We start from the raw sequence: 22,136 nt of genomic DNA on the forward strand, positions 1-22,136 counted from the left end.
TGGGGCTCTGAACACAACCACAGAGCAAACATCAATGCTTTAAGGGAAGCTTAGGTATTCCTGCACAAAATCCAAGGTATGGAAGCTTGATGGGACAAAAATCAACACTTCCCCAGAAGAACAAATCGTTGCTTCCATCTAAAATAACCAGCCATGTCCTACATCAGATCCAGGCAAGTGCCCGGCGTGTCGTAGGGGACAGATGAGTGGCCATGCCGTGGATGTGGCTCCCGTGATGCTTGGAAGAGCGTTACCACGGCGCCCAGGGATCTATCCCTCCCTTGTGCTGCTGTCTCACCCTGTCCCCTGCTGGACCCCGCTCTCCAGGGCTCCCCACCTCCCATGCACACCCTCTACCATGTGACTTGGTGGCATAGGAGGTGGGGGGGGGGTCCAGGTCATCATCCTCGGAATTGGGTCTTCAGCCAGTAGAACCGGCAGACATGAAGCTGTGATGCTTCTCTTTATTCTCTGGTACCGTGTCTGGCTGCCTTGTGGCCCAGCCTGGCCTGGCCTCTTGGATGGATGTGGGCTGGTTTTAGCCCAATTGCGACTCACATAATCATAATCAATGGTGGTTGTTTAAAATCACTATGTTTGGGGCTCTTTTGTTACATAGCACCGCTAACTGATACACCTCTTTCCTCTCTGCCATCCCATACAAATCAACCACGTGATATCAATGGTGACTACCAAATGGTCCTCCAGGCTGACCTCTTATCCCCATGTCCACTGTCTCTACAACATCCTCTTTAGTCTGGGAACTAAGTGGGTCTTAACACTGATCTCCCTGACCATCACTGGCCCTCTGATCCATGCGTCTCATAGGTATAAACAGGGGCAGGCTTTTTCCCATGGAGCATGTAGAAAGTGCAGACGTGCCCATGGGGTCGCCTGGCCAGTCACAAGTGTTGCCCCCTGCCCATCACACTCCACACCCTGACCCCATACGCTACAGTTGTTCCCGGGGGTGTACCCAGCCCGACCTAGCACAGCACCTACCTCTCCTGTCCTGGCTGCCTCCCACCCATCCTTTAGACCCGGCCTTGGAGATGGTCCCCTCCAGGAGCATCCTTACCCACCTCCATTCTGCCCCAGGCTAGGATGAGTCCCTCTGTCCTGCCGTGGACCCCGTCAAACCACGTGTCAGACCTGGATTCTTGCCCTGAGATGCACCCCTCCTGCCCCACCTCCTGCCCACAAGGAGAGACGCATCCACGGACCTCCCCAGAAGGTCCCTACACCCAGCAAAGAGCAGCACTGAGACTCCGCATGGGGATGGGGTCTGAAGGTTGGAGAGACACCTCAACAGCTTTCTTCTTCCCAAAGCCTTGGGGTCAGCTGGGCAGATTCACTGTCACCCTCCACCCAAATGCCAGATGACCAAGAGATTGGACCCCATCCTCCCAGGGACACACAACAAAAGCCCACCATCCGGACTCCAGCCCCCATTTCTGGACCTGTGATGGGGCTGGCAGTGCCCTCTGGGGCTCTCCAAGGCTGAATGCCATGACTTCCCCTCTCCTCTCCATGTTGGCCACCGGTCAGTAGTGGTCAATGAAAGGGACGCCATTGGTGGCCCAGTGGCAGGTCCACGAACCCCAGCCCTGCTCTCGGAGCTCCGAGGCATCTTGCAGCCTGAGGACCGTCCTCGCCCTCCTTCTCTGACCCCCACAGGATGGACCCCTCCTTGAAGGACAGACATGTGTGTTCAGGAGCTTCCAGACGAGCATGGGAACAGTAGGTGCTCCCTGAACACCCTCAGGTTGAAATCATTACACGTCTACCCCACTTCATCCCACAGTGATGTGGAGAGCTCGCTCCTGGAAAGGTGGGCTGCCCCGCCCCTGTGTGTTACCTTGTGGGTTGCCGTACGAGGGGGAGCCGTCTCCACCTAGAAGGGGACAAGCACACGGTCATTCATTTATTCGGAAGAGCTGGTCGGGCTGCCTTCTGCTGCCAGCGCCATGAAATTGATAGGGACATGGCCACGAGCAGAGCAGACCAAACCTCTGCTCTCACGGAGCTGGCCTCCCAGCGGGCAGGTGGGGACAGACAGATCTAGGAAGGGGAGATGCAGGCGTTACAGCTAGGGGGGGAGCGGGACCAGTGGAGGTGGAGGGGGCGTGGCTCTCACCGGGCCGGGCCTGGACCCCAACCTGCTACTTCCACCCCTAGCCTCAAGCAAGATTTATAAAGAGGTTGCAGACAGGACACTGTGATTTTCATCAGAAATATACGTATTTGGTTTTCCTCCCTAATCCAAACACAGAGCCCCTTGGAATTTCCTAAATGATAGGAATGATAAAGGGGTCTTTTGTGAAGTGACAAAAGAGATAAAGGTGTCTTTTGTTATTCAGAACCACACCTGAGTTTATGTGAATGAGGTGACTTTTGGAAACAGGGCAACCGACCAGCGATGGGAGGGTGGGGGCTTTCAGCCTCACCCCGTCCTGTGGCCAAGGAGTCCATCAGGCTCACGTGACAGAGCCTCTGCAAAAGCCCGGGAGACGGGGTTTGGAGAGCTTCCGAGTGAGTGAATTTATCTACACGGTGGAAGGCAGGGCACCCCAATTCCAGAAGCTCCTAACTTGGGACCCCCCTCGCCCTGTGTCTCTTCATCTGCCCGTTCATCTGTGTCGTTTATCATATCCTTTATGTGAAATAAAATTCAGGTTTCATGGCAGGGCAAGAAACATTTAAACCTAAGAAATTTTCTCTTCCCTTTGTCCTCCTCTCTCCACCCCTCGCTGTGCATCTGTACCTGCCTTAGGCGTTGGTCGGACCTCCCCCATCGGCAGGAATATCTGCTCTACCGTAAACGGCAGCATTTTCCCAGCGCCAGCAAGACGGCTCCTAACAAGGTAAGCTTCCTTCTCCATCTTGTAAGGGGCCACAGTGACGCTTAGATTGCGTAACCTGTCACTAGTACACGCTGCGAGGTCCAGCCCTCTGTCTCAAAAAACTTACAGAAGTGGGCCTTGACTTCCAAACGGGGCGGAAGAGCTCTCAGACTTTTCTGAGATGCTCTACCTGGGTGATCACCCAATAATCTGGCTCGGATACAATTTTCCATGAGATCGCGCGGCCAATAATAATTAATAATAATAATAATGATAAAAGGGTGTCTCCTGAAACATCTTGGAACAGAGAACAGCTTTGAGAACCCCTTAGGAACATCCTGCTGGACGCTGTCAGTCAAAGAGCACAGCCTTTTGGAGGCGGGGCCGTTAGACCTTTCAAGTCAACCACACAGTGGAGGGTATGTGTGTCCTGATGAAGGGGTTCAGGGGTGAGCCCTCCGTCGCCGTCATGCAACTGATCTTTACAGGACCTACTGTGTGCCATGTCTGGCTTCTGGCTCTGGGGATGCATCAGTGGAGGAAAGGCAAAAATCCCTGCGTGCGTGCGTGCGTGCGTGTGTGCGTGCGTGTGTGTGTGTGTGTGTACTTCTCATTCTAACTCAAGGAAATAAATTAACCACAATTGCATGGCATGGCACATTACAAAGTATAACATGCTCTCCTGCTGCAGCTCAAAGGGCTGCAGAGAAAGGATCACAGTTTAGGATCTAGAGGTCAGGTCTTGGAGACAGACATGCCCCCCACCCCCCAAGCTGAAACCTGCAGGGGAGAAAGGATGCTTGGACCTCTCTGAAGGCTGTCTGGCTGGGCGTAAGCAACGGTGTTTTGCACCCTAGGAATTCAACGTTCGAATAATATCTCAAGAGAATCGGAAATGGGGGAACTCCCCATCGCCCAACCAGCTGGAAATGAGGGTCCCGTAGAGCTGAGCTTTGCCCAGCACCCACCCGTCGGCACACGTGTCTGGCCAAGCCGTGGAATTCTTGCGATTCTCCCACCACCATGAGCCAGCATCCCTTCCCGAGCGGTCCTCCCCCAGGTGCCTGGATTCCCAACACGTCACTCGATCTATGGTGGGAACTCAGGCCACGTGGCCCCAAACGGCTCTTGACAAGGGAAGCAAAACTCAACGGAACACCCAAAACAGGGCAACCAAGGACACAGAGAATCCCCTTCCTCCATAGTGACGTGAGATGTCTTTGGGGCGCGTTGCATTCTTTCAGCCCCAAACAAAACAAAACAAAACGTATCCTCCGTCAACAGAGAGATTGGTAACAGCAGGCGGACTCCTTGTTAAAGAACCTCTGCGTATTTCAAACGCGCCCGAGGACAGAATTCCAAGATGGTCCATTGCATCCCTCCCAATGCTTCCAGAAGGCGTCTCAGTACTCCGGACTCACCTGCACCGTTGTCAGAGCTGCCAGGCTGGGGACGTGGCAGTGGCTTTGGCCTTGGATAGATATCTGTTGGAAAACACCAAGGTGATGTTAGGAAAAGAATGACATCTTCCCGCAACGAACCGTTCACACAATACAGAAGGCCGAAATACAACATGACATTCCGGCTTGTTTATATTTGCTGTTTATCGCCTTCACAGAGCCTCTGGTACTCAACATCTCCAAAGCTTTAAACACCGTGTTGACCTTGGCGCCCAGAACCTCCTCCTTTGGTTCTGAAAGCAAGAAGTTCACGGATTCCTGAAAAGAATCTGGCAGACGCTGCCCCGTGAATGTTCCGATGTTTAGCGTTATCGCAAACGTCACGTTGTTTGCAAAAGCCCGTCATCAATACTAGGACAGAAGCATCTCACGTTTTTGATGACGTGTTACCCTTCCTGCTGTGCGTGTGTACGTTCCCTCACTGGAGTTAATCTTAACTTTTGTCACAAATGCCCTTAATCTGCCCTTCAAACTTCGCCCAAGCTTCCTGCCCCAGAGCCTTGGCACAAAACGCTGTCTCTGCCAGGATCTCCCATTCCACCTGCAGAGCCTTTCTTGCACAGCAGAATGTTCCAGAACACCCTGTATTCAAGGGACTGCTCACCACTGCCTTCAATGACTCACCTTTCTTCTCAAGAGACACACACAGGACCTGGGTGAGCCAGAGGGCAAGCGTGAAATTTAAGGAGAGCGTCTACTCCTGTGTTGCTGTTTCCATACTTAAGTTCTAATCAAGTTCTTTCCCCTCTTCGTTTGCTGTCTGCGTTGCGTTTGCTGCGTCCCTGTTTCTACACGTTTTATCATTTCATTATGAATCGTTCCAAACGGGTCAGGCAGAAAGTATACTCACTGAGTCTCATCAGCGTTCCAAAACCCCTTAATCAAGACGTGTTCCCCAATACACAATAAACCATCAGCAGAACTAGCTTCTAAGGGACAGTCAGGCTGATACCAAAAGCCATATAACTCGTATCAAATATAAATTCGTTATCTGGGGGTACCATTGTAAAGGCATCTCCCCACTGGGTTTTAGCAGAGCTTGAAAACAAAGGCCAGAAAGCAACCTTCCTCTCATTTGGAATGTGTCAGCTGCTGGAACCCTGAGTCACACAGGGACCCCTCCCAAGCATGAGGCTTGCTACCCACGCCCTGGGGTGGGTGAGTCACCCTGGTCCGGGTGACTCATCTTACAGGATGGCCAGCATCCAACATTCTCTGGACCCCGTAGGAGGGAAGCCCATGGGAATAGTTTAACCCGAGATCCCCAAATAGCCTGTAGCAAGAAACGCTCCCCAGGAGGGATTTCCATGGCACCTTGTAGAACAACAGCGCTCCACTGGACAATAGTTTGTTGAAAAGGCTGGGAGGGATTTTTACAGGAAAGGAATCGATGGAGCTGGGATGTTAAAATTGGAGGGGAAAAAAAAAAACGAAAGGGGATGAAACCGAGCAGGGCCCTGTGGAGCTCCTGGGCACAAAAGCCTTCCTGTGTCCCCCGTTTCTTGATTACAGGAAATAGGCTTCCTTCAGCCCCCACGACCTTCCCTGAGTTCCAACAGGGCAGATTCACAGTTGCCAATCAGGGAAGGGAGGGGATGCAGAGACAAGGGAGGAGCAGTGAAGACACAATAGTGCAGCCTGGGGGCAGGTCCTGGTTTCCCCTCAAGGGATACACGTGACCGTACTGTTTGTCAGATACTGAAAACCCCAACAAATGGACGATGTTAACTACTTGGTAAGACATTCTTCATTCCAAAGAGAAGGCCACAGTTTGATAACCTCTGAGAAGCACAGAAGCCCATCAGGAGAGCACCTGAGCCCAGGTGCCGTCTAGACTGAAGGAGTGCAGGCCCTGCAGGCAGCCTGGTCCTTCTCAGCAGCCCCACCCTTTGACCCATTGCTATAAAACTCCTCACCGAATCCCACCCCAGGTAGGGACACTTTTTTTTTCTTTTTTGCGGTACACGGGCCTCTCACTGTTGTGGCCTCTCCCGTTGCGGAGCACAGGCTCCGGACGCGCAGGCCCAGCGGCCATGGCTCACGGGCCCAGCCGCTCTGCGGCATGTGGGATCCTCCCGGACCGGGGCACGAACCCGCGTCCCCTGCATCGGCAGGCAGACTCTCAACCAGTGCGCCACCAGGGAAGCCCAGGGACACAGTTATGAGGGCAGCAGCCCGCTGTGTCCCCCTTTGCCGGGCAAAGCAACGAAGCTATTCTTTTCTACTTCACCTGAAACTCTGTCTCTGAGATTCAATTTGGCACCGCTGTACAGAAGCCAAGTTTCGGTATCAAGGATGACAAAGTAGTGACGTAAGCGTCCATTAACGAACGCAGTTAGTGGCCTGGGCTGCTTTGCAATTAGGTAACACCTTCGTAGAACCTTACGTCTTACTTTTCATGACATCTCCCTCACCATGGCCATCACCACCGCCGAGGAGATGAATTTCCACCCATCCCAAGGCCACACCAAGCTTCCAGGAAGCTTCCGCAAGCTCTCAACTTGGCCAGTGTCACTGGTCACCTCTGCCTGGTCAGCTTTTAGGTCTTTAGGGTTTTTGAATTGCTGAGGACTTTATGGGCTATTGGCTAATATTACCCCCCTCCCGGCCCCCCCCCCCCTTTTTTTTCAAGTGATCTATAGGCGCAGTGTCTGCCAAGCTTTTAAAACAAAGGAGAAACTGAAGATAAATGACCTAAAACGCACAGTGCAAGGGAACTTATTAGGAACCACGGAAACAGCTAGAAGAAGACTCGTCCTCCAGCCTGATTAAAATTGCAGCACAGTAATGCACGACGTCCCCAAATGCTCAGTATTCTCCAAGTGTCTGAGCAACGAGGAAATAAAATGATGCAAACTGCTCCCCCCCCCCCCCGCCCCCATAAAAGCTGACTTGGTTCTTACTTCAGAAGCAGTCAGATGAAAACTCATAGTTAAAAGGAAAAAAAAAAAAGAGGCACCTTTCATCAAACTTGCTTTGAAATGAACGAACTTTCTTACTTCCACTGTTGTCGGGATTTCCGGGCTGTGGCTGGTGGGGAGGCGTGGGCTTTGGGTAGATATCTGTGGGGAAGACAACACTGCATGTTTAGAAGAGGAGAATGTCCTTCCGTCAGTAGCAGCCTATAAAATAAGAACTAGATCTTGTATTTGATTCACAGTTGCTGCTCACAGATCACCATCGAGCCGCTAAAAATCATTTAGCCGCTAGAAGGAAAACCTCGGAACGTAGAACTTAAAGAAAAAACTGCATACACACAGTTACAAAAGGAACTGTTTAGCCTTTACATTGTACGCAAAAAAAAAAAAACAACCAAAAAACCCAAAAAACTGTTCATGCCTTGAAGATTATTTTGTGCGACATTTGCTACGTGATGCCACTTCCCTCCGGTATCTGCCTCCAACTCTTCAGGCAAACATTTACTTTCACTTTGTTTAACAGCATATAACCGACTTAAAAGTGCTTTAAGCCCTGTCTTTTAACAGTCATTAAATCATTTTACATCTACAGTAATTAACGTTACGTTATTCCTACTATTTTATTTTTTTTCCTTTCTTTTCTTTTTTCAAATTTCTGGACCTCTACTTAGTTAATCAAGTTTGCTTTATTCTTCATTCAATCAAATTTATTTTATTCTCCATTTAATCAAGCTGATTCTTCATTTGTCTCTATTTAGTTAATCAAGTTTGTTCTTCATTCAATCAACTTTATCCTTCTTTTCATCAACTTTATTCTCAATTTTTCTCTCCTGGACTAACGTAGGAATTATACACGATCAACCTAAGTGTGCGTGTTTCTGTTGAAATCCTTGTTTTCAGTTCATTTGGGTCTATACCCAGGAGTAGAACTGTTGCGTCATAGGGAAATTCTATACGTAGCTTTCTGAGCAGCTGCCAGACTGTTTTCCGCTGAGGCTGCACCGTTGTCTATCCCCACCAGCAACGCACGAAGGCTCCAATGTCTCCACACCCTCAGCGACACTTGGTATCGCCATATTTTGATTCTAGCAGTCCTAGTAGGAATGATGTCTCACTGTGATTTTGATTTCTAGTTCCCCAAGGACTAGGCTTTGCTTTAAACACCTGCCCCTCTTTCACACACTCCACGTCCCTAGAAACACCTTCCAAAACCTCATCTCGGGCGCAGCCTCATTTCTGTGCAGCCAGGTAGTCCCTCACCTGAGCTCGGCTTCTTGGTGGGCTCTGTGGATAGAGAGGACATACATTCAGTATGCTTCGAGGATTTACGTGCAGCTCCAAGAAAGAATCGTTAATGCCCTAATAAACAATGAGAATTTCAAGGCGCTAACACAGACATGATATGAACACAAATTCCACTCTGTATTCGGGGCGGGGGGAGAACAAAAGCATCTTTAAAACCCACGCCCACCAGTCTCCACGGGAGCTATGCAGAGGTCCCGCTGGGGGAGCAAAGCTTTCCTGGGGTGGTCGGCTAAGCTCCTTAGGAAGTAAGTTTCATCTGAGCCTTGCAGGAGGTGAGGTAGCGAGATTTGGGACGCCAGCAGGAGGACCGACTGAGCAAAGAGCCTCCAGGGCAGGGGGCGCAGAGCTGGTGCCCCACAAACGTGCCTGCGGAGCAGAGGTAGGGCGGCTGAAGGCAGATCTGGAGAGAAGCTTCCCCGGTTCCAGGACGATGCTTCTCTCACTTTCTTGCACGTTTCTTCACGTGACGAAAGTTTGCGGAGTGCCTGTTGTTGCCGGGGGTGTGTAAACGCGGTGGTCCACAGCTTCCCAGGTGGTTTCGGTTCCCTGAGGTCAGCACTCATGGACGGGGCATCAAGTGCAGCGTACCTGTCTGCCAGGCTCAGTGAGTCTGGGGAGTGCAGTGTGGGTGGGCAGACAGGGGCAGGAGGAAGAGGTTGGGAGAAGGTGCTCCGAGGGGTGGCCCCTGACAAGGGTGAGGGAGGTTGGAACTGCCGGGTGCACAGTGGACAGGGTCCTTCCTCTCTGCAGAGAGCCCTCTCTCACTGAGCATCGTGGGTTCAAGGTCCATCCACGCGGTAGCCTGGGTCAGAGCTTCACGCCTTTTCATCGCTGAGTCACATTCCACTGTGTGCCTGGGCCCCAGGCTCTTTCTCCATCCATCCGTCCATGGACACGTGGGTGGCTTCTGCCTTCTGGCGATGATGAGTTACGCCGCTGTAAACACGTATGCGTCTGAGTCTCTCCTTTCAATCCTTCCCTTTCTTCCTAGGAGGGGAATTGCCAGTTCACAGGTTGATGACGTTTTTGAATCGATAAAACGCCTCCGATGATTCTGCACCACAGTCCTCAGCTGCGTGTGCCCTACCCTGGGCGTGCTCCGTCTTTACCCATCCCAGACCCTGTGCCAACCACCCAGGCTGAATGTGGGGCGGTACCTCCCAATGCCCCGCAGTGTGGCTGCAACCACTGGCCCTCCTATAACCCTGAGCTCGCAGCCGGTCCACTCTGGGAAGGACTGAGCCCTTCACCCTTGCAGTCAGACGGGGGAAGCAGCGTGTCAGCTTTGACCTGCATCACTACGCTTGTCTGGTGCTCTGACAAGAATCTCACATCTGCTCTGTCACGGTTACCACTAGCAAAAGCCTCAGTCAGTGGGGAAAACTGCGGAGGGAGCAGGTCTTGCCTCCATTATTTTGTTCTTTCTATTTCTTACATGTCTGCAATTTTTCTGATTACAAAATAATACGTAGTAAAAATTCTAACATATCAGAAATGTAAAAACTTAGATAATGAATATCTTTCAAAATGCCATTCTCTACAGAAGAAATATTGTTAAAATTCTATGATTCCTAAGGTGTGTTTTCATTTTAAAAAGCAGCTCCTTTGAGAGTACAGAAGTGCTGAGTGTCGCTCCCCGGCTCGTAAGTGGAGAAGTGGTGACAGGCCGCTATTGGAGGCCACCCTGTCCCCTGGTTCTCAAGCTTCTTTTTTTTGTGTGTGGTACGCAGGCCTCGCACCGTTGTGGCCTCTCCCGTTGCGGAGCACAGGCTCCGGACGCGCAGGCTCAGTGGCCATGGCTCACGGGCCCAGCCGCTCCGCGGCATGTGGGATCCTCCCGGACCGGGGCACGAACCCGCGTCCCCTGCATCGACAGGCGGACTCTCAACCACTGCGCCACCGGGGAAGCCCTGGTTGTCATCCTTTTAAGTTGAGTGGGTCTGGTGATCACGTCCCTTCTTTACTTCTCGGAAAATCCACCGTAATTGATGTGTGATGAGTGACCGGGGGTTCTCCTGATGACAGGAGAAGCTGATTTTTCTGAGTAGACAAGCACTGATGTGTCTTCCCACTGTGCCTGCAGGTCACAACCTTTCCTTCCTCCCCAAGCCCCCAGGTCTGAACGCTCCTGCCACCCAGCTTGACTGTGGGCCTTAATCCAGACCTTCTTCCTGGGCCCAGGAGATGTACAGTCAGCCTTTCTGCTGGCAAGAAGGTCCAGCTGACCTCAAGGGTAGTGGCCACACACAGGTGGGGTGTAGGGGGGGTCTTCCAAGCCATAGATGCCCCGCAAGTAGAGGTGAACCACATTTAAGAGAAGGAAAACCCTCCAGGGTATGCGCGGACCCCTGGCTTGGGGAGCCCAGACCTACCAAGACATAAGACCGAGCCCCACAGCTAAGGCCGGATGTGAAGGTCCATCTCCCGGGGCTTGTGTCTTAGGTGAAAAACAGAGCTCTCACTGCCTGGAATTCGGAATCCCCGCCACCCCCAGCCCCGAGGCAGCACAGAGCTGACACAGGCTGAGAAGCACAGCATCTCCTAGAGGAAGATGGGCACTTACCGGGGTCATCGAGAGCGTCGGCCAAATCAAAGTCACCTTGACCTGTGGGGAGACAGGGCGCTAGGTCACACCGCGACGGGACCGTCGGGGCCCCCTGACACCTGTCTCCACCCCCTTGGCCCCACCTGCCCAGACATCCCCCCTGGTGCAAAGGTCAAGCCCAGCACCCACCGTGAGGTCAGCGGAAGACCAAAGTCCCCCTCTCTCTCTCCACATCCCCTGTGGTGTGTTTGTCAAGCCAACATCTTGGCTCTCCTGGCAGGCTGCGCCCCTCACCAAAGACGCCTCCGAAGGAAGATGACGGCACCCCGTCTTTTTTATTTTATTATTATTGAAGTATAGTTAAGCTACAATATAGTGTTAGTTTCTGCTGTATGCGAAAGTGATTCAGTTATACATATATATATGTTTTCAGATTCTTTTCCCTTACAGGTTATTACAAGATATTGAATGCAGTTCCCTGTGCTGTACAGTTAGGTCCTTGCTAATTATCTATTTTATATACAATAGTTGACATCGGCTAATTCCAAACTCCTAATTTATTCTCCCCCTCCCCCACCGCTTTCCCCTTTGGTAACCATACGTTTGTTTGCTATGTCTGTGAGTCTGTTTCTGTTGTGTAAATAAGTTCATTTGTATTATTTTTTACATTCCACGTATAAGTGATACCGTATGGTATTTGTCTTTCTCTGTCTGACTTATTTCACTTAGTATGATCATTTCTAGATCCATCCATGTTGCTGCCAATGGCATCCCCATCTTTTTTTTTAATTAAAAATAATGTTTTTAGGGGCTTCCCTGGTGGCGCAGTGGTTGAGAGTCCGCCTGCCGATGCAGGGGACACGGGTTCGTGCCCCGGTCCGGGGGGATCCCACATGCCGCAGAGCGGCTGGGCCCGTGAGCCATGGCCGCTGGGCCTGCGTGTCCAGAGCCTGTGCTCTGCAACGGGAGAGGCCACAACAGTGAGAGGCCCACGTACCGCAAAAAAAAAAGGAAAAAAAAATTTTTTTTTTATTATTTTTTTTGGCTGTGCCGGGTCTTTGTTTTTGCGTGCGGACTTTTCTCTAGCTGCAGCGAGCGGGGGCTACTCTTTGCTGCGGTGCGTGGGCTTCTCATTGCAGTGGCTTCTCTTGTTGCGGAGCATGGGCTCTAGGCACGCGGGCTCAGTAGTTGTGGCACGTGGGCTCAGTAGTTGTGGCTCGCGGGCTCTGGAGCGCAGGCTCAGTAGTTGTGGCGCACGGGCTTAGTTGCTCCGCGGCATGTGGGACCTTCCCAGACCAGGGCTCGAACCCGTGTCCCCTGCATTGGCAGGCAGATTCTTAACCACTGCACCACCAGGGAAGTTCCTGGTATCCCCGTCTTAAACAGGAGGGAGATGCTCCTAGAATCTCAGCTGCCTCGAGCAAAACACACAGACGTCTTGGAAAGCCAAAGAACCCGTGTATTCTGCAAACATTTACGAACAGCGACTCTGATCGAGGCACACCGTCACCCAATGGGGACGGGACCTTCCATGACACTAGCCCTGCTTCCTGGTTCTTTAGGGGAGAGGGACCCGTGAATATCCCTAAAGGTGGGGACAGGGTGTAGCGGGGACCACAAGGCTGCGGGGGCAATTGCACGTCTTGTGTGAGCCGACCTGGAGGTCTGCCTGGAGGAGGTGACACGTGAGCTGTGTGGAAGATAGTGGTTTACGCACCGGGAGACACTCTGGCCCCAGTTTACACCTCAGGGGATGCCTTCAGGAAATGCGGTACAGTGGCGGCTCTGTGGCTGGAACTGTGGATATCTTCCTTTATGGCTAAGACAGAATTCATCTTGGACTGAGGCCCAGAATCGCGCTGCCCTCGCCTCTCCATGACACCCCCGCAAGCATTTCCCAAACATTTCAACCCCGGCTCCCTCTCAGTGTTCAGGGGCCCAGATATTTTGTTGGCGTGCGAGTTTCAGACTTGCTAAAAATACTATGAGGAAGTCTAGGGTCTGGAGAGAAGCGGAGGCTGGATTTCAGTTTTCTTACAAGCTCAACTCGGAGAAACTTGGGTGGATAACAAGTGAGTCGGGGGGACTGGCACCGACTGCTCACGGGTACGGGGCTCCTTATGGGGGTGATAAGAACATTCTGGCATTCGATGGTGGTGATGGTCGCACAACATTGTGAACATGCTGAACAAAAATGTCTGCACTATTCACTTTCAAAGCGTTCACAGGGTGACTCTGATGCATGTGAATTTTATCTCAAAAAAACACACAAAACCTTTTTAACGAGCTGAGTGTTCCTTTCCTGCCAGTTTAAGGGCTTCTTCCCACACACATCCCACCCATCACTTTCGCCGCCTCTAAAACTAAGGAAGCCCAATCAGAAAACCTCTGAGCTTCTGACCAACTTGTATCTCATCTTTGGCTGATAAAAAACAGCTTTTGAAAAGAGCTCTGTTGAGACAGAATCCACAGATTATACAATTCAAAATAATCGAAACTGGACGGCAGAGGAGCTGAGGTCAGAGGGCATCCGCCGGCAGCCTCACGGTCCGGACTGGAGGCCGGGGCTCAGTGCGTTTAGAGGCCAAACCCCGGAGAGCCGTCTCTAACACAGGGAGGTCCCGCATCTGTCCTCAGCGCCCCTCTCTTTGGCCAGGGTCTGTGTCCCTCCAGCTTCTGCCAGGTCCTCTTTTGGGGACAAGCTGGCCACCCTCTGCTCTGGGTCATTGTGCAGGGGCCGGGTGACAGGAAACAGTGTCAGCCTTGGGGACTCTGAAGACACATCCCTTCCAGGGCTGCCAGTGGGGCTGTGGCTGACCCTCCCTCCAGTTTGAAAGGACAGATACCGGTGCAGGGCCCCCAGTGCCCCTCAGCTACAAGGGCAGCTCCGGAATTTGCATTCTCATCGCCAGTTGGCAGTTTACAGGTAACTCTCACCAGGCTCTTCCCAGGAGTTCCAGGCGTCCCGTGAAGAAGCGCCTACACAGTGTCCTCCAACCTGAGATGATCAAAGCCTCTGTTATCTGTCTCCTCCCGGCTTCTCCCAAATCCATCGCACAACCAACGGGGCTGGGCGGGAGCTGGCTGTTTTCCAAAAGGGCCTTGGGTCGTCTCTGGGGACGTGGTAGCCTTGCTGCTGGCCTTCTCACGGCCGGAAGCCAGGGAGCGCCGTCTGGGGCTCTGAGAACAGCCAAGTCCCTCCGCCCTGCCCTAACCCCATTCTGTGTCCCCTTCTCTTTCAGCAGCCTCCTTCCGTGTGGAGATGCTTCTGACGAGGAGAGGTCGTGGAGGAAGCTGTCCCTAGCTGTGGCGCTACGGGGAGGCCCGTGGGCATGACTCATGCACAGAGCCGGCGACCGCACCCAGTATGAGGCGCTCCCCTACCCTGGGCTTGGCGACGATCCAGTCCCGCAGGCCAGAGGTTTAGCCCCAGAGGGGCTGCAGCCCAGACCCTCCCCACGTGCTTCAAATCGTAGCCCCACCGGGTGCAGCCCTGCCAGGGACCTCACTCAGGTGGACGCTGCTGATTCAGAGGTTCAACCTCGGTGGAGCCGGGGGGCAGGGGGCATGCAGCTCCCCAGGGCAACTACTTCCACTAGCTTTTTTTTTTCAATCGGAGCCTAAGACGGGGCCGGGAACATAAGACGTGTTTCTGATCTGCTTAGTTTAGCTGGCTCGGCCGTTGCTAATCGATCCCACATGTTCTGGGCTCTGTAAACCCCGAGGGGAAAGGAGCCCCGTGGGGTCTGCGATCATAAGGCTGGTCACCCATTGCTGACGTCCTGGAGATGGGCGTTGAAAAGGACTCATGCTGCCGGGCGGGAGGTCTTAGCGCCAAGAACCCCTACCCTCCAAAAACAAAGCTAGTTAGGAGGGATTTTGAGACGAAATCACCTGAGTGGCACTTGGAGGAATTCTCTCCCTATCTCTAGTAACCCATCCCCTCCCTCCCCAGTCAAATTCTACCCCATCAAGATTCTAAGATGCTTTGTATCAGAGTTTGCTTCCCTGAACTTCTCAGACCCACAAGCCTACAGGACAAAGGGAATTTTTGCAAAGGGCAGAGCTGTTGGAATAATCATGACACGGCGCTGAGGAGGACACCACGCACTAGAAAAAACCCACCACGCCTCCACAGCGGAGGCGACCATGATAGAGGCACATGTCCCAGTTCCCACTAACTAACCCCTGAATTATTCCCTCTGAAGGAGAAAACCAGCCCCAGGCTAGCTCTGAGAAGAGGGGGGAAAACTGATTACTATCTAAAGCCCTGTCACCAATGACAGCCGCTAGCAGCAGCATTTATAGGTGCTGAATTTAATTACCTTTGAGTGGGTCCATCAGGGGACAAGAATCCCACCCCCCACAGGCAGGCAGGATCTTAGATTTTATTATTCCGGCCAGTGTCGGGAACGGCTGCCCTTCAAGACAATTGCTTTCCATTCCTTTACATAGGAATTTACCGGCTTCATCTGAAGCCTGGGTTAATTGAAGCCAGTCCTTCCGGAACCAGCGGTCACAGGTTAAGCCACTTTGCACGCCATAAATGGGTAGGACGTTCTTGTCCTTGAGGGATTTCACCCAGCTGAAGCAGGACTCCCAGGGAACAAAGCCCGACTTCCTTCAGGCAAATTTAAGGTGCCCCTTTTGACTCTGGCTCCATTGTCTTTAAAAATACTATATGCTTCAGGGGACTTCCCTGGTGGTCCAGTGGTAAAGAATCCGCCTTCCAATGCAGGGGACGTGGGTTCGATCCCTGGCCTGGCACCTAAGATCCCAGTGCCGCGAGGCAGCTAAGCCCACGCGCTGCAACTACCGAGCCCGCACGCCTCAGCTAGAGCCTGCGTGCCGCAAACGACGGAGCTTGTGCTCTAGGGCCCTCGAGCCACAACTACTGAAGCCTGCGCGCCTACAGCCCGTGCTCTGCAGGAAGAGAAGCCACCGCAATGAGAAGCCCGTGCACCGCAATGAAGAGCAGCCCCCACTCGCCTCAACTAGGGAAAAGCCCGCACGCAGCAACAAAGACCCAACGCAGCCAAAACTAAATAAATAAATTTATAAAAATTAATAAAAATAATAAAGTCTACGGGAGGAAGTGCGTGGGTTATATGCAAATATGACATTATTTTATAGAAGGGACTTGAGCAACCATGGATTTTGGTGTCCCAGGGGGTCCTGGAACTAATCCCCCTCAAATACCAAGGGATGCCGGTACTTTTTTAGTCTGTAGGTAGAAAAGGAGCTCTGTTTAAGCACACACACATGTTTAGTCTTGTCTGAGAAGAGAAGAAGATACAATACATGTAGAAGGGGATTTCAGAGCCACGGTATAATATAGATACAGGAAAATGGTAATGTATACCCAGGATACAATAGATATACAGGAAAAAAGGGAATATAAGGAAATACATATATATGTATATATATATATATATATATATATACAAAATCTAGAGTTATACCTGTATTATAGCTAGCTAGCTAGATGATAGATAGTTGATAGATGTTAGATAGTTGATAGATAGATGATAGGTAGATAGATAGTTGATAGATATTACATAGTTGATAGATAGATACATAGACAGAAGATAGATAGGTAGGTAGATAGATAGGTAGGTAGGTAGATAGATAGATTTTTTTCTCAACAAACCGAACACGACAAGCAGCCCCTGGAGTTTCCATCTCTGCTTCTATCAGCTTTTCGAAGACCTGTCTTGGTCTCATGGTCCTTCAAGTGCATCCAGGTTTGATAGCGAAAGGTAATTCAATACACTGGAAATCTGCCACCACCGAATTGTAAACCCCTCTGCCTCAGGACTGTAATCAAATTCTTCTTTTATTTTATACACACAGTTTAGTCGTTCTAAGAACGGTTAAGTGACGTTCACCATAGCGATAGTCTGCTCTTCCGGAGCCTTGGTAACAAGCAGCTTGACAGCCTTGCAGGAAGTGCTTGGGGACCCCGTGAACTCGCTCACGCCGACAGCTGCTGGTGGTTTGGGGTGTGAGGGGTGGTCCATGCATTTAACAAACTACCCAGGACTCGGGCCAGCTGCACAACATCTTCACACCGACACACCCTGATCCAGACCTCACTACCTTTCCCGTCCCTCCTCGCACCTCTCCTGCCTGTGCATGTTCCCAGCAATGGGACCTCAGACAAATGATGGAACACCTCTGTGCCTCCGTGTACCCATCTATAAGAGGGCATCAAAAAAAAGGGCATCAAGGGACTCCCCTGGCAGTCCAGTGGTTAAGACTCTGCGCTTCCAAAGCAGGGATGCAGGCGACACGGGTTCAATCCCTGGTCAGGGAACTAAGATCCCACATGCCGTGCGGCATGGCCAAAAATAAAATAAAATAATACCATCTTTAAAAAGAAAAAAAAAAAGTTCCGTGTTAGATCAGAAAAGGAAACATATTTAAAAAGAAAGAAAGAAAAAGTGCACCAAGCCGGGCAGCCCCAGCCCAAGGCTGTGTGAGAATGAACTCGATTAACACCCGCAGAGCCCGTCGCAAGTCACGCCCTCATCAAAAGTACGTAACCTGGGCATCCTCGGGAGCACTCAGCTAACGTCAGCCAGGGCCGGCTCCTGCATTGTTTTCTCTTCTGAAGAACAGCGGTTAAATCCACAACACGTTTCCCCAGCACATACGTGATGCGCTGAAGGAATCTGACATCCCATTATCCCCAAAGGAGCAACCCGACCGTGCCTGGGAGGAGGCGGAGCTGCCTGAGCCCGCAGGTGAACCCACAGTTCCTACCATGTGCACAGCAGCAGGAATAAACGCTCAGACAGGTTTTGCTGGCTCGGCTTCTGGGCGGGTCTGTGTAGAATCAGAGCTCTGCTCTCTTGCTCTTCTCAGCCCTGGTGTCAGTTCAGGGACTAACGTCTCCCTGCAAACAGAAGCGCCTGGACTGCGTTTCTGCGTGACCCACGTGCCGGGGGGCACGATGTGCAGACAGCAAGGACTCCCGGAAGGGTCTCGGGGAAGATCCTGGGCTCTGGGTGCCAGGATGTCTCACAAAACCCCATCTGCCCCTCAACAACCATCCTCAAACAGGATAAACAGGAAATGTCACAAGACTGCCCGCCCAATGAAATCCTTTCAATTCCGAACCTACAACACTTCTCACTCTTAAATCCTGCCTGGGCCTCCACCTCCTAAAATTCAAATGAGGACCAAAGGAGCTTATCCAATTGCGGTTAAATCCTACACGTCATGGGTAAATTATAGTTCCCAAACTAGGTCCCTCCCCACCTCTGCTCCCCGACAAACCAAAATCCTGGCATCACCAGAAGAACCTGTATTGAAGTTTGGGGCGTAAACAATTCAGATGTTTTTCATTTGCCAACAGGAGGGGTGACATTGGTGAGAAACGTCTAAACACCTGAACGGAGGCTGCCCTTCCAGTAAACCCAATCTTGGGTGATCAGTCCCACAGAACCAAGCTGGGTCTCAGCTCCATTGTCCCCATCCAGAAACGCAGCCCTGATTATTTTAAATCGAAAACAAGGAATTGAAAAATCCCAACACGCCCCAGGAACACGGGTCACTTTTTTCCGTGTGTGACACACAGAGATCAAAAGCAGACCACAAAAACAGTGCGCGTCTAAGTACTGAGTCCACACCCTACACTTCTGGATCCAATTCCCAGACCCCGAATTGGAACCCGGCCCCTTTTTCTCCCCTCAAAGCCATCATACTTGGTCTGTTTTTTTTGTTTTTCTACTATCTGGCACCTTCAAGCCATTTCCTGAGTGGAAGTGGTTTGGGGCGGAGTTTTTTTTTTTTTTTTTTTTTAAAGCAGCCAGATAGAAATGCACACCCACGCGGCTCTCCCCAGAGCAAACCCTCCCTTACCTCGGACGTGCATCAGAGAACACAGGAACGTGAGGTAGAAAAGGCCCCACCAGGGCTCCATCCTCGGTTTCCGTTCAGGTGAACCTTCAGGGCGCGCGCTGGGCGATCCGGCCACCCCACCCTCGCTGGACGGATGTGCTGACTTCTGCTTCCCAGTTTGCAAGGGAAACAGGCAATGTCTCCAAGCAGAAAGGATGAACCAAACTGGAGTGCCTCTGCCAGAATCCGAAGGGCTGGGCGTTCCGTCCCAAACGGCACGGCCCGGAGCCCGCGAGGCGCGTGCCCGTATATGCTGAAGGGCGTCCCGGGGAGCCCGCCTCCCTGCGCTACGCTGCCAACCAGCCTCAGGATGCTGGGGAAACAGGTGGCTGCCCCGCACCAATGGGTGTCCTGGGTCTGCTTCCCGCGGGCATGGGAGATGCACCAGCATCAAAGGCGCCAACCCTGGGTGCAGGCAGGACACTCCCTGCCCGGGGTCCTTCCCCTGAACCCTCCTGCAGGGCGAGGCCAACGCCAGACCCAGCAGAGCGCCAAGGCAACGATCAGAGTCTAGACTCACGTTTAATCTCTGCTTCTACGACTTGAAGACCCCGTACCTTTAGAGTCGCGCTGCATCCGTGGACCTCAGTTTCTTTGTAGGTGGCCGGGACAGTCAGTCTGGCTGCGGATGCTGGGGCCAGAGAAGCGAATTTCACCTGGCCCTCTCTCCGCGTTTTCCACCTGAGCTGTGTAAGAAGTGGTTGGATAGAGGCTTCTAGAAAATAACCCCTCAGTGTGGAGGGAAGCATTTTGTTTCCAATTGCATACACCTGAGTTACACCTTTCAGATAGAAATTATATTATATGCGATATATATATTATTTATATATAAATGTATACATTTTACATACATCTCAGTATATATATTATAGTACAATCTGATGCAAACTATTATATATAGAATGGTTCAACAACAAGGTCCTACTGTACAGCACACGGAACTATAGTCAATACCCTGTGATACACTGTCACAGAAAAGAATATGAAAAAGAATGTATACATGTATAACCGAGTCACTTTCCTGTACAGCAGAAATTAAACACAACATTGTAAATCAATGATACTTCAGGAACATTTTAAAAAAGAAAAAAAGAACTGGTTGGAAGCACCAGAGTTATTTTATTTTTTAAACTTTTATTGGAGTATAGTAGACTTACAATGTTGTGTTAGTTTCAGGTGTACAGCAAAGTGAATCTGTTATACATATACATATATCCACTCTTTTTTTTTTTTTAAGATTCCTTTCCCATATAGACCATTACAGAGTATTGAGTAGAGTTCCCTGTGCTATACAGTAGGTTCTTTTATTTTTTAATTTTTTTACATCTTTATTGGAGTATAATTGCTTTACAATGGTGTTAGTTTTTGCTGTGTAACAGAGTGAATCAGCTATACATATACGTATATCCCCATATCTCCTCCCTCTTGCATCTCCCTCCCACCCTCCCTATCCCACCCCTCTAGGTGGTCACAAAGCCCCAAGCTGATGTCCCTGTGCTATGCAGCAGTGGAAGCACCAGATTTATAAATTCCAGAGTTTCCAGCTCCACAGTGTGGGACATCAGATGAGCTCGTGCATTCATTCAACAAACATTTGACGCACAGCTGTTTTGAGCCAGAGAGGCAGGCTAGATGCCGGCTGTGTGGAGACAGAGGAAGAAGAGTTGTTTACAAAGAGGAGGAGAGAGTTGCAGTGTAATGTTCGGTAATATGGGGGAGCACACCAAGGCTGGGGGGCTCCTGGGAGGTTCTGCACCCAGCTTGTGTCCTAGAGGCTTCTGGGGAGGGTTGTAGCCTCACACTGATTTGATTTGATTTTCTCTTCTCTTCTCTTATTTTATTTTATACCAGCATACAGGATCTTAGTTCCCAGACCAGGGATTGAACCTGCGCCTCCTGCCCTAACCACTGGACAGCCCGGGAAGTCCTACCTCACACTGAATTTAAAGGCTGGGTAGGAAGGGGAGGGGAGGGATGGAGAGTGGAGGCTGAGGAAGGGGTGGGGCAAAGGCACATGGTAGAAAGGGGGGACCCAGGGCTTCTGTGGGACCACCTCTAGGGGGTGCTGAGCACATCGCCCAGTGGTGTGGACCAAATGCTTGTGTCCCTCCAACATGTCATCTGTGGAAGCCATAAACCCCAATGGGATGGTGTTAGACGGTGGTCTTTGGGGAGTGATTAGGGTTAGATAAGGCCATGAGGGTGGGGCCCCCATGATGGGATTAGCGTCCTTGTAAGAAGAGACACCAGACAACTCTCTACCAAGTGAGGACACAGGGAGGAGACAGCCGTCTACATGCCCAGAGGAGAGAGGCCTCAGGAGGGACCAGCCCTGCCCACACCTGGATCTCAGATTCCAGCCTCCAGGACTCGGAGAGAATATATGTCTCTTCTTTAAACCACCCAGTTTGTGGTATTTTGTTATGGCAGCAAAATAATTAAAACTCTACTGTTTTTATTATAGCTGTTTTTTCATATTATAACTGGCCACTACCTGCTCCACCACACCTGACCCCTGCAAGACGCAGTTTGAAGTACAGGTATTTTATGTATTCAAGCAGGTGTTACCAACCTTTTTCTGTAAAGGATCCCATAGGACAGAAAAAAATAAAGAAATACTTCCTGCCCTGGGAGGTCCAGAAATTTAGTGGATGATGTAAACTGCATTTCAAATCAGTGGGAAAACATGGATTATTCAATAAATGGTTTGGGAATAATGGGATTATCCCATGGCGGTTTTTAAAAAACTAAATACCAAGGAATCTCTTCCTCATTCCCTTTACAGAAACGCATTCCTAGGGGATCAAATATTTTAATGTAAAAAAACCCCACAGAAGTGTTAGAAGTATGACAGCAAGCCCAGAAACCATTAACTAACTTCACTGTGCAAAAATAATAAAAATGAATGGGGGAAAATATCACTTCAGAGTTAAAAGGTGAAGGATAAAGTGAAAAAGAGTATTTGCTACTTACTTCACAGTCATAGCTTTAATATGTAAAGAGTTCCTACAAATCAATAAGGATAGGACCGATAACACATATAAACGTAGGCAAAATGCATTCATTTCCCCCAGAAATGGAATGTAAATGGGTCCCCCCTACGCAGATTCTCAATCTCACTTGTGTTAAGTGAGATTAAGTGAGATGTGTTAAGAGAAAT

This window comes from Tursiops truncatus, chromosome Y, assembly GCF_011762595.2.
Source record: "Tursiops truncatus isolate mTurTru1 chromosome Y, mTurTru1.mat.Y, whole genome shotgun sequence".
NCBI classification, from domain to species: Eukaryota; Metazoa; Chordata; class Mammalia; order Artiodactyla; family Delphinidae; genus Tursiops; species Tursiops truncatus.